The following is a 13,651-nucleotide window of genomic DNA, read 5'->3' as shown; positions in this document are numbered from 1 at the left end:
AGAGTTTCATCATGGAAAATGTGAGGTGCATGGCTGGGATTAATCCCACTTAATACCTATATTATAAACATTTGTACTGCGTGTTCACCTTCAGGTAGCTGTCAAGTAGCCAAGGTGAAATGCTCCTGCAGTTCCCTCCACTGACTAGAAAGGGGGCTTGTGGCCACAGCTGTATAGGACTAGAGGAGACATATCCTATCCTAAATGACCTAATATAGGCAGTAAATTAGTAACTGCTATAGATAATTACAATTTTTCATTTTCTGTTCTTTGAATTCCATACCATGTGGAAGGCTTTTATGAAGTGTAAGGCTAGAACACGTACTATGACCTTTCCATGTGTCACAGGGGTGATAACACATATTTCTTTGTGAAACCCAAACAATTCAATGAGGCTAAACCATTCCAGTGTGTCTTATAAGAGCCATACAGGAAACTTTTCTTATCATGTTCCAGAAAGGAAAGAGAAACACCCATCCTGACAGAAGACATGGAGGACATGAGTACTGCTGCATCCTCACTTTTTGTGCCATGACCTTTGCGCCTTTAGTGTTCTAAGTATGTGCCTTTTGTTGCTTCCACTTGGTTCTTTTCAATCCTGTAACTAAGTGTGGGACAACTCCTGTGGTGTATGAACCTATAAACTGTACAGACACCTGTTTGCAGCATAAACTGTTGTTAGTTGTGGTTCCAGCTCTGGCAGTTAGTGGTTTTGTTCTGTGATAAGAAGAATGGAAGAAGTGATAGATTTAACAGATTTCAAGGCTTTAGTATATGTGTAGTTTGATGACTTGTGGAGGACATCAGCCATCAGAGTGACTTGTTTGCAGCTAAAAAATCATATCTCTTTTCAACCTGATTAAAATTCCAGACACTGGATCTTGCTCCATCATTTCATGGAGACTGACTAGCACCTACTCTTGGATATCTTTTCTATTTGCAGGTACCAGGATGTACTAATGAAATCAGCCGTGAAGCTTCTCCTAGACAAATGATACCAAATTAGCATTATCGTAGTAAAGGTACAGAGGTGAGGCTACTGCCTACCTTCTACTTTGTATTTGCTTTTACAGACTACCAAAAGGTGATGCTGATCACTTTTGCCATACCATTTCCTATTCAGACAGTTATCTCTATGTTCTCCTGTGACTACTGCTTTCTACAGCATTTTTGTGACTGTACAGCCCATATTCTTTTTTTTCCCCAGATGTATTATGGTGCAGTTAGCTACAATAGAATTATTACATTTGACTGCAAGGCAAATTGAATTGATCTATAACAGAAAAGTAATGTTGTCTTTTACTGAAGTAATCTGTTTGCTAATGGCAAACTTAACATGAATATTATTGTCTGATTAATCAATAAAAATGTTAAATCTTTCACCAGGAGTCCTTAGGAGTCCCATCAGAGTCACTCCAATTGCATAGTCACAACTGTATTTTGAAATCTCTCACTGCCCTGATTTAATGCATCTTCTGCATGCCTTTTTCCATATAATCTATGCATTTAAGGAAATACAATCCTAAAAAATGACAAAACAAGAAGAGACAGGAACTTGATATAGTTTGTTTTCTGTGAAAATGTTCTGTGCGCTGGACTTTTAGTCACCATATTTTTGTTAATGTGATTAAAATATTTCCATAAATGTGGACTGAGAGGCACTCAGGCTCATAGACAAAAAACATGGACTTTTTGAAAGGTTTGAATTGAAAGACAAGATTGGCCTCTGAAATCTGCTGCCACTGATGTTCTTCATTATTCCTCTCTATTTTTCTCTCTTTCTCTCTCTCTCCCACTCCCATTGCTAAGAGCCTTGCAAAATTGCAGTTCTGACCTGCCATTTTCTTCCAGCCTATTATTTCTGTTACACTGTTTTTTAGATTTATGTATTATCCTCTCTATGATACCAGAAAAAGTAATTTTTCCAGACCGTGCTGGTAAGGGATCATCTGAGTAGCGTAAAGTGGAAGTCTTCCCAATCTTTTCATTAGATTCCAAGCTTAGACATCACATCCAATATAGTGTCCTCTCAAAGCAGTTTTGTGGTTTTTTTTCTTTGAACAGAATCTCTGCTGAAAGTTGGAGAAAAAATAAACAACCCAATCACAGGATTATCTAGGTATGACAAAAACATTCACTTGAATGCCAACAGTGTAAAAGTGTCAGTAGCCACATGGTTTGATTTGTTTTTTTTTTACATGAAGCCAGTTTAAAATCAATATTTGCTTGCATTTTTTACACTAAAAATTATTCTGCAAATAATCCAGTTTTGCTTGGCACCTATGGTTTTAGGATAATCATTTGCTTCTTTTCCTCATAGGTATATTGCCATCATCAGCATTTACTTTCCTCCACGTTTTTGTCACTGGAGGTTTTACAGGAAACAGGTTAATTCAGAGATATGTTGTGTGGCCTTAACCATTTTGTGTCCCAATCTTGGCAGTCAGCAAGATGTACTTATCAGTGTATCACAGAATCATAGAATTGTCATGGTTGGAAAAGACTTCTGAGATGACTGCATCCAACTGTAAACGTCCCACCACCCCTAAAATCAATCAATCAATCAATCAATGAATCAATCATCAATCAATGAGTATCAGTCACCGTGCCCCACTAGAGGGTGTCCTGAAGTGCTTCATCTACATGGTTTTTAAATACTTCCTGGGATGGTGATTCCACCGTGTCCCTAGGCAGCCTGTTCCAGTGTCTAGCATAATAGCATTTGAAACTTCCAGTGGCAGGAACTTGAGAAAAAAAAACATCCACACATGGACCCCTGTGGCTGGGCATGCAATACATCTCCCTGGTTGCCAGATTTTTATTATCTGAGAAGTTTGTCAGAGATCAGAATAATTTGTAATTGTCACATTAGTAGAAGTGGAAAAAATCAGCTTTGTATACAATGAGTCATATGTGTGCAAAGTATTTTTGAAGTCAGTTGATGTCTTGTGTGAGACTGATGTAAGCTTATTTGAAACCTGCTCTATTAGGCAGAAGGTGTACCCAGCATCTTTGTATCCCTGTTTTTGGAAGCATTGGTTCTCCACATCAGAAATTTTGCGTGCTGATGTGTGTCTTTGTAGACACTTGCTGCTAGAAAGGAGTTCAGATTTGGACTGTCCCATTACGTGCTGTTATTCAATCTGTGAAGTTCAGTTCATTTTAGACAATATCATAAAGCAAAAAAAAAAGAGTTTATCATGATCCAATTTTGTTTGAGGACATACCTATAATATTTCTGAAATAAAGACATGGACAATCACTGTCTGAATAAAGCTTTGGAATCCTGCAGGAATACAAAACTGCACAAGTATTTAGGGAAATTGTTGCTATGATCAACCACAGTCAGGAAGAGTCTTGAATTTATCATATGCTACAAATTTCTCTATGTGACATCTCATCTTCTTTCTACTGTGAAAAGCCATCTGTCTTGTACTCAGATTCTATGGAGGAGGAACTGCTGAACTCTATAACAGAGATTGTAGATAAATATTTTGAGATTAGTACAAATCTGTACTTGTATTATTAACATATGTAGACATACAGTTATCTTTTAGCAGAATATATGACAAAATGAAAGTATGCAGTTATTAAGATGCAGTTAAAGGAGACCTGTAAGATATTTGTGGTGCTGTGACCAGCTGCTGGTAGATTGTATGGTAAACATAATGGTAAAGGGGGATTTTAAAATGTTGTTTCTTGAAGTATGTCAGGACTGAGTTTAGATTTATTTTTAGATACTTCTGTAAGTATATGTATAGAATTTAACAGAATCTTTTTTTAAAAAAGATGAACACTTTTTGACCTTTACATAAACACATGGAAGGGTATCAAATATAAAAGAAGCCAAAAAGGCCACTCTGCAAGAGTGAAGCAGGATATTTTGCATCAGAGTGATCAGAAAATTCTCAGGCAGAGTTGTAAAAAAAAGAGGTGCAAGGATAATAGGATAATTTGCTATGAAATCTGTGTAATTTATTTTTGCTTCATGCTGAATTAAACAAAATCAGTCTGCTGGAAACGAAACAAAACCTTATATTTGTTGAACATAAAGACAAATAAGAACCAAATGTTTTTATTTTACTCAGGAAAAAACTATGTTAAAATAAACTTGGCATTTTTATATAAGGCTTCCTCACCCTTCCTCTTTCCTTCCACCTCTACTTGTCACTGATGGTATAGAAATCCTTTCTAGGCTGTGCCTCAGCACTCTCCAACAAAAATCTGCTTTTCTCTGAAGTGCTCGTATGGTTTGAGTTGTGGAGTCTGAAGCTGAAGTGTGGTAATTCCCATGGGGACAACAACTCTAAGACACAGTTGGAGAGTTTTTCACTCAGACCCTGTGGCCCATCCAAAGCATTTCCCAGGCAGTTTTACTTCTAAGTCTCTAACATGGGGTGAGAATGAAGTGATCTCTTGGGCCCTAACCATTCTATGGTTCTATGGTTGTGTTTCCTTGTTGGGGTGACTGGAGTGGGGCCTTAGAAGCCACAGGGAGAACTTGTGTTGTTGACACTCTGCCCATAAAACTGAGGCATAAATTTGTTAGGGGAGCAGAGGAAAGGCAGGAGAGCTAGAAAGTGAATCTTGGCTTGATGCAATTTTATGGAAAGCCTTGCCAGGCAGTTGAGGTATTTATTTACCAAGCCTCCAGTTTATTAAGACTAACTTCTTTGGGACCAAAAGTGCAGATTGTAACAACTGATAAAATGAAAAATTATATGAAGTCATGGATTGTACTATAAAAATGACTTTTTTTCTGAGATTTTAATTAGTTTTTTAATTAAAAAGGGCTAAAATTCAGTTATTCCCCGTGAAAGAATGAGATATTAATAGAAATTTAATAAATAATTAATAAAAAATAAACAGTCCTGAAAGTAGTTGTGAATTTTTATGCTGTCATAGTTATTTCTGTCATTCTCAACATATGGAATATTATACCTAAAAATGCTATAGACTTTTTAAAAGTAACTGTTGAAAAGAGAAACAAATGTTATTTGATAAAAAGTTGATTCTTACATCCTGGTAGCTGTCCTGGTCTTCATAATGCTGGTGTTCTGTGCATTTGCCATCAAGAAACTGTAGATTTCTTAGGACTTTTTGTGTTTGTATTATACACTGAGCTTGGAGGGAAATTTATGTTAAATTATGTAAAAATATGGTGTATATGTTTCATCAAAAATGAATTTTCCTGAGGAAATAGTTTGCTATGGAAATGCATTAATTGAGGTAAAATGTCATTTGGCCAAATCTTCTTTCATTGTCCAAAGAACTTGAATCACATTTTTACCAATATGCTGGAAGGACACACTGGAGGGATAAAGGTTTTGAGTTCAGTCAGGCAGAAGAGGAATGTAAATTAGATTTCGGTTTTCCAAATTATAACTCTAAACCCAGGGCAAATAAGCATGAAGAACTGCCAAGATGCTACCTCATGCTTTGTGTGAGGTTGGAAGCTCACCAGATGATGACTCCCGGGGCAGATGGTGCATCATGTTCTTCTCTCACTGTCCTTGGGGGCAGACAGCTCATATAACATCATGGAGAGAATGGTCTGTGATATTAAAGCTTAGAACTTCATCCTTTTTACCCATATACTACACAGGGTTTTAGCATGCTTTGTATTTCTTTAATCACATGATTGACATATGCCTTCTGACTGTATCACTGCTGTGTGTAGTGTAAAGAACCATGCCTATCACTGCCCCTTGGCCTCTCATTTGTCCTTGCTGTGCCAGCTGCCAGTGAAATTGGCAAAGTTTCAGCTGTGCAGGGCTGGCTGAGGATCATCAGCATCCTCTAGGCTAGGGCAGAGGGATAGGGTTTGGCACCACAGACCTTATCTTCACCCAAAACACTGAGTGCATCTGGTGCTATTTCAGATGGGACAGTACCACTTCCACTTTCTTATCCAATGGAGGTTTTGGGTGAGGGAGCCAGCACCCATAGTGGGTCCCTATTGTCTTCCCCAAAAGGGGGATTACTAGTGCTGAGCTTAGGAAATATCATATCCAGAATGCTGTACCTGCTGCCCTGCAGTGTCAGCACACATCTCTGACAGCTGTTGTTGGGCTGCCATGAAAACAGGACAGAAACCCTTGTTTTCTATGAAGCCTAACCAGTCTAAATGTCTGCATTTTGCCTGGGGGATAGTTTGGTGTCAGAGAATCCACTGCAGCTTTGTAGTCTTTGAAATAATTGTACAGCCCTCAAAGGACACACATCACCTCAGAAAGGGAAGAATATATATAGATAGGTCATTAGAAGATGAGCTCTATGCTATGAAGTAAGCATGTCACTATGGACATCTTTTTTCTGTCTTTTCCCTTTCTGTCCTTTTCCTGGTAGTGGATATTCAAAAGGGGATATTAAAAAAACTCATAAACATGGTAAGAGAGTTAGAAGTTGTAAGTTCAAACCCTGACCAGGTGCAATGTGACTGGGTTGCATGCAGGGTTCCTGGGGACTTGGGGAGAACTCAAAAATTTGACCTTTATGTGAAAGATGTTCTTTTCAAAAGACTCCTGTTTTGTTTTGGTTTGTTTTTTTGAATCCTGAATAAATGAAGACACTTTAAAATGAGAATTAGTTTTGATGTCTAAAGCCATTAAAATAGATCCACACAGGACAAAATGTTTTTGGTGTGCCTCTTTCTCTGGCAGTTGTGATTGCCTGGTTCAGTCATCTCACTGTGATGCTGCAAACCCTGCCTGGGAAGTGTTGCTCTCTGCCTAACTCTGGATCATTAAGTGTACAGGATTAAGCAAACACCTAAGTTCTTTTTGTGACCTCAATCATAGACACAGGCAGAGAAGGTAGATGAAAGAAGGAGGTTCTAGAGAAATCATGCAGCAGGGCCTCATGTGCACCCCAGGGTCTGCAACCTCTGCACCCTGCACAGGGTTGAGCTGCCTGGGATGGAGAGCAGCTCTGATATGGGGCATCCACGTGAGCTGGGATCAGGCTGCTGGGAACACAGGAAGATGTGCGATGCTTCTTTTGGGGGTCTCTTCTTTGCCTGGGAGCTGCGTTTCAGCTCAGACCATTGATCTTGTTTCTTGCCTAAGCCATACTAGAGCAATACCTGTGCCTGGCTCTGATCCTGACCCAGCAGTTTGACCTCAGCCCTGCCTCATTGCTGGGGCCTTGCCTGCACTGTGACTGACCCTGGTTGCTGTCACAGGACCTGTTCTTACTCTCTTTGCTCAGACATGGTGTGGTTGTGCCCTTGCTGGTGAGGATGGTGCTCTGACACCTTGCTGTCACCCCAGCTCCTGATTTACCTTCTCTGGTTTACCTTCCAGCAGGTCCTTTGCTTCTCACAAACAATTTATGGAAGACCTTTTTTTTTTTCATCTCAGACTTTTGTCTTTTTTTACCTGTGTTATTTGTTGCATTTATTGGTAGACTCTTTTGATGCATGTAGATTTTAGATTGGGCTAGGACTGAGAATATGTCTAGCTAGCTGATTTTAGGAAGGTAATCAGAACAATCCACAGAGTTATATAGAAGATTTGTAGTCTATAACTAAAGTATGTCTTTTAGTACTTTTGGAAATATCTGTCCAATAAATCAGAAATCACAATAGAAGAGAAAAAAGAGCTTGAAACCCGTGAAAATGAGTCATTTCTGAACATCAGCTCAAAAACTTACTTTTCCTGTTTTCTCTTTCACATTCATACATTGCTTATTTATATTGCATGACTGCTTACAGCTGAGACATGGTTAGAAGTTTTACCTCAGTACTCATTTCAGATGTTCATGTGCCTTGCCAGAGTAGTGCAAATCTCACAAGTTACTTTCCCAAAATGGCTTTTTGGAGTCAGCTGTGTAACTTGACCTTTGGGTGGAAAATATGCCTTGATAAAATGGATGTCAACTAAAATGTCACTGTAAAGAAGAGGAAATGACTGTGTATCTTTTCTCTGGGAGGGGTGGTAACCTGGTAGAGCACTGCAGCTTCCCTTACACGAGCAGGTTGTCTATAGCTCCGGTCAACAGAGGGATTGACTTTCTCTGCCAATGTCTCTGTTGAAATGAATACAGCTCACTCTTGATTTCCTAGGGGCACAGTGAGACACTGAACTTCTGCTAAAGTAGCAGCCTGTAGCTTCAGTGGAAGCTGTAAGTAACTAATATGTGGAATCCAGTCAGCCACTGACTGACATGTCAAAAAAATTGGGGCTGAAGAAAATAAGCTCTCCTCTGATATCAGATAGTTAAGAATTGTGTTTAGCCAAGCATAACTGTATGGTTATTTTGCTAGATTAGAGATGAGGTTTCTTTGTCTAGAAAATGTGGGGGTTTGTACATGAAGCTATCACCAGATCTGAATTCCAAGTCTACCTTTTAGCAGCACTATTCATTTGGGGATACACTGCACTTCCTAACTTAGGAATTCCTAAGGCCACAGGAACACAGCACCCAGTTGATATTGCTTATCTACACTATTAGCAAAATCACCCTCATGAATTTTGATCTCAGAAAATTGAAAGAACCTGTATTATGTGCCCAAGTTGTATTTTGAGACCCCACTATTATGCTAAACCCCTTTCCTTTGATATGGCATCTACTACATGAACTGTCTTTCCCATACAGATCTAGGGATGAAATAAATGCCATATATTTTCCCCCCCTCCTTTCCACTCTTGCTCCCAGAGTGTACTGACATTTTGTTTTTTTCACTGGATTACTTTTCAAACCTTCCTTTCCCTAGAAAAGCTAGTGAAACTCAATATGTGCCAATGTGGGTCTGGAAAGCCTAAACAGCTTGAATAAGTAATCTGCTTTCAAGTTTGTCCTTAAGAACTGTATAGCCTTCAGTAATAAAAGGAAAGACATATTAAGCTCCACAAATAAAATCTCAAAAATCAGTAAAATGAAAGGAAAAGGCATTTAAATGGGCAGCTCTAACAATGTTATAATGAATATCTCCATGCCCTGAGGGAAGAATAAAAGTAAAATGAACCAGCCAAATGGCAAGGATCAGGAGCCCAATATATCTCTCATTATATGAGGTTTTTAAAAGGTGACTGGGTGACAAGGGAGTGCATTTTTATTGTAGAGTGATAGGAGAAAATTTAAAAATCCCTCTGTTAAATGTTCGCACTAGCTTAACTGAGAGACATAACAAAGTACTGCATCTGGCTGGCTTTTATAGCCTATGGCAATAATGAGTCTTTTATAAAGAGAATGAAAGAGAAAAAAAGAAATATTGCAACAACACATTGTGTAAGGAGAAGCTGTGGCATAAAGAGAATGGATTATCTCAGCGCTGGTGAGGCCACACCTCGAGTACTGTGTCCAGTTCTGGGCCCCTCAGTTTAGGAAGGAGATTGAGGTCCTGGAGCGGGTCCAAAGAAGGGCAACCAGGCTGGTGAAGGGACTTGAGCACAGACCCTATGAGGAGAGGCTGAGGCAGCTGGGGCTGTTCAGCCTGGAGAAGAGGAGGCTCAGGGGAGACCTCATCGCTCTCTACAACTACCTGAAAGGAGGGTGTAGCCAGGTGGGAGTTGGTCTCTTTTCCCAGATGACTTTCAACAAGACAAGAGGGCATGGTCTTAAGTTGTGCCAGGGGAAGTTTAGGTTAGATATTAGAAAGAATTTCTTTACGGAGAGAGTGATCAAGCATTGGAATGGGCTGCCCAGGGAAGTAGTGGATTCTCCGTCCCTGGAGCTATTTAAAAAGAGACTGGATGTGGCACTCAGTGTCATAGTCTAGCAACCGCAACAGTGGTTCAAGGGTTGGACTCGATGATCTCTGAGGTCCAACCCAGCCAGCTCTATGATTCTATGATCTTGAGATTTCATGTGTAGAAAATGGAAAACACTATTTTTGGTGGCTGCTTAGAATTCATTGTTTTATCTTGCAGTAACAATATTTTTTGTGCTGCTTATTTTCATGCCTGTTTACTGATACTTGCTACCTTCAGGTAAATAGCAGTCTTCCTTGGTAACCTCCATGTGCTTCCAGAGTTTATATTCCTACTGATCACTAAGATACCAACGACCAAACATCCTCAGTAACAATACTGACTGTGTTTTCACAATGACTCTACATTAAGAAGAATATTTGCAACTGAAACAAATTATTTACATCACCTAAAGGCCAGTAAATGCATTAGAAATAGTTTAAGAAAGAGCAGATTGTGGCATGCCTGTAAAGAAATAAATCAATGAGTTGCATTTATAAATAGACTAAAACAAAGACATTATTCTGCAGGAAGTGGAATTAGGAAGATGGTGTAGGTAAAGTTAACTTGGATGGGAAGGTTTGAACCAGTTAGGAAAGTTTGGTTTTCAGTATCACAGGACAGAATGGAACATGTAGAATCTGAAAATCTCTTTTTTTATCATCGACTCTTGCTCCTGACAAAAGGTTTAAAACAGAGTTTTTATATTTAGATCGATTGAGATTGTCAAATGTAATTATCAGTTGGAAAAAGACGAAATAAAAAAAACAAAACCCAAAAAGATTACAGAAAAGCAAAAAGGTATTATGGATATGCTAATAAAGTTATCAGCAGATCCCTTTTGTTGTGTTTCATAGTGTCAGTGAAAGAACATCTAGTTATATTCTCCATAATTTTTAAGTAAACTGAGGAGTGGTAAATATCAAGCACAAGTGAGATAGAGTCTTTGTTTTACTTTAACAGTATGAGGATTTTAACAAAATCTTCAGTAATTTACTTTAGGATTTTCTTCTCTGGCACACGCTGGAGAAATAAAGACCATAATTTTGGCAATCTGACAGGCTGTGTTTTAGCCCCCATGATGCAGAAGCAAAAACAAAACAAAACAAAACAAAACAACCTTTTACTTAGTGGGCTGACAACCACCATTACTCCCTGGGGAGGTCATTGACAGCTGAGCAGGGGCTCTCCCTGTCTTTTAGTTGTGTTCTTCAGCCACTGGCCCAGAATCATCCCTTCCTGCCCATACAAATGGACACCTAAGCCAGGAAGTCTTTGTACAGGTGTCAGAAGAAGACAGATATATAGAGAAAGAGCAATTCTGTTAACATTAAAAATTGTTCAATGGGTCTTCTGACACCCCCATTGATAAAAGAATCACAGACTTCTCTGTGGACCTATTGCAGAGGTCCAACCCCTCTGCTCAAGCAAGGACACCTAGAACTGGTTGCCCATGTCCAGGTGGGTTTTCAGTATCTTGAAGAATGGAGACTCTACAGCCTCCCTGGGCAACCTGTTCCAGTGCTCAGCCATCCTCAGAGTGAAACAATGTTTTCTGATGTACAGAACCTCCTCTGTTGTAGATTGTGCCTACATTTCCCCTGGTCCTCTCACTGGTCACCTCTTGAAAAAGGCTGGCTCTGTCCTCTTTGTACCCTCCCTTCGGGTATTTATTTGCATCACTAAGATCCCCCCTCTGAGGCTTTTCTTCTCCAGTCTATACAATCTTTCCTCATATGAGAGATGCTCCAGTACCTTAATCATCTTTGTGGCCCTAATACATGCATCTCTCCCTAGTACCTTGGAGTCAAGGACTGGACGTGGTACTCCAGGTATGGCCCCATCAGTGCTGGTTGCCCCCTACCTAATGGCTTCACTCCTTCTAATGTAGTTCAGGATATCGTTAGCTATCTTTGTGGAATGGGCACATTGCTGGCTCATGATCAACTTTGTGTCCACCAGGACACACAGGTTCTTTCCTGCAAGGCTGCTTTCCATCTGTGTGACCCCACCATGTACTGGTGCCTGGGGGTGTTCTTCCCCAGGTGCACCTCCCTTTCCAAAATTTATGAGGTTCCTGTCAGCCCATTTCTTATTTATAAGGAACAGAAATATGAACTTAATTTATTATAAATAAGAAATTTTTAGATAATGAAAGATTACAGAGGAAGGATGTACTTATGCTACTTCCCTTTCCCTAGGGCAGAGCACCTATGCCTAATTCCTGATAGTCATTTGTCTTTAGTTTTAACAATCTCCAGCAATCAAAACTTGCAGATCCCTCCAGGCACTTAACTACAAGATGTTTTTCCCCTGAAATATTCCTTGCTGTGATAATTGCTTTTCCTCTGTGATGGCTTTTGAAAATCATCAGGTTTCCATACTTTCCTATCAATCTTCTCTTTACTAAGCTAAACAAGCTCACTTCATTATATCTTCATGATTTTAGATCTTTGATTTTACTTCTTGTTGGGCTGTCCATTTTATGTATATCCTTATTGAAATATGATGACTACATACAAAACCATATTTCTGGCCTCCCTCATGGATGTGAGATCTGGGCTTCAGGTGTTGTTTACTGAAATTCCATCCTCCATCACCCCAAAAAAAAGCACAAAAGAAGCTGAACTACTATGAGCTGAACAGCCATGTAAAAGATTCATTGTGCTCACCAGATTTAGTGAAGCTTTGTCCAACTTTCATCAAAACAATGCAAAAGACAGAGACTTGGGGTTGTGTTTGGTTTGGAGTAGGAAATTTCAAGCCTGGTTTCTATATCTCTAAAATTATAAGTGTCAGCTAACTGTTATTTCAAGCTGTGGCTCTGTAACATTATTTCTTTGCAGCCCATCTGCAGAGAACTTTATATATACACTTCATGAAAACAAGGGTGAGCATCCAGTTTAAATTTATCATTTTGATTACCTCCTTAGTGAACAGAAAGAGGGAGGACTCCCAGAGGTGATTCATCTTGGGATGAAGTAAGTCTCAAACATACACTGGAGATCTGCTGAGAACTCTTTCTCTTACTCTCTCCTGTAACCACTGAGGTAGTCAAGTCAAGTAGCTTGAATGATGCACTTAATTTTAAGACAGGCAAATTAAGTGAGTCTAAGTAATTAGCAACAATATTATGTTACAGAAATTCGCATAATTACTGAAAAAAATTACTACTGCAAAAGATGACCTCATGAAATATTATCCTGCTGACTGTTTTGTCCAGTATAACTGAACAAAAATGCTTGTAAAAACAAAACAGGCACAGTTGTGGGCTATCTATTCGATAAGATGTACACACACGTCGCAACTAATGACCTGTGGTGAATCTTCTAAAAATGTCAAGGGCTGAATCATTGCAGTATAAGCAAATTGGGTAGTAGGAATTGGCTGGTTTTGCAGAGATTAAAAATAATATAAAGCATGATGTTGAAAAATATTTGCTTCAGTCATGCATCTGCAGAACAGCCCCAGATGTGCAATTTCTCTCAGTTTACACAATCATTACCAGTGTTTTATACAACACATATGCATTTGATTGTTCAATAAATTACTGAGGTTAAGAGTCCAGTAGATTTCCAAAATAAGTGCACATCAGTTGATATAGTCCCTATTGTAAATTGGTTTGTTTGGGCATGTGTTGCCATACCCTGTGATCTTCTGCAGGCACAATATGCACAACTTACAAGAACTAAGAAAGTGCTTATTGACTCACACAATGAATAGCTCATATTTAACATCCTCTTAGGTTGAGGATGAATACACTCATTTCTCTAAATATGGCTCCCAGGGTTTTTGCTGGTCTGCCAGGCATCAGTGAGGATGGGGATTGCAGGCTGGTCCCACAGCTCCTCTGCAATGGCTTTCTGAACTGTCACCATTGACCCAGTAGTTCCTGACTAGTCCCTAGGTGAACTAGTCCCTAGGTCTCCCTCTCTTTTTTATTTTAGGATTATGCACCT

Source organism: Calypte anna, chromosome 3 (genome assembly GCF_003957555.1).
Source record: "Calypte anna isolate BGI_N300 chromosome 3, bCalAnn1_v1.p, whole genome shotgun sequence".
In the NCBI taxonomy this organism is placed as follows: Eukaryota; Metazoa; Chordata; class Aves; order Apodiformes; family Trochilidae; genus Calypte; species Calypte anna.
Note: the sequence above shows the minus strand (reverse complement) of the source record.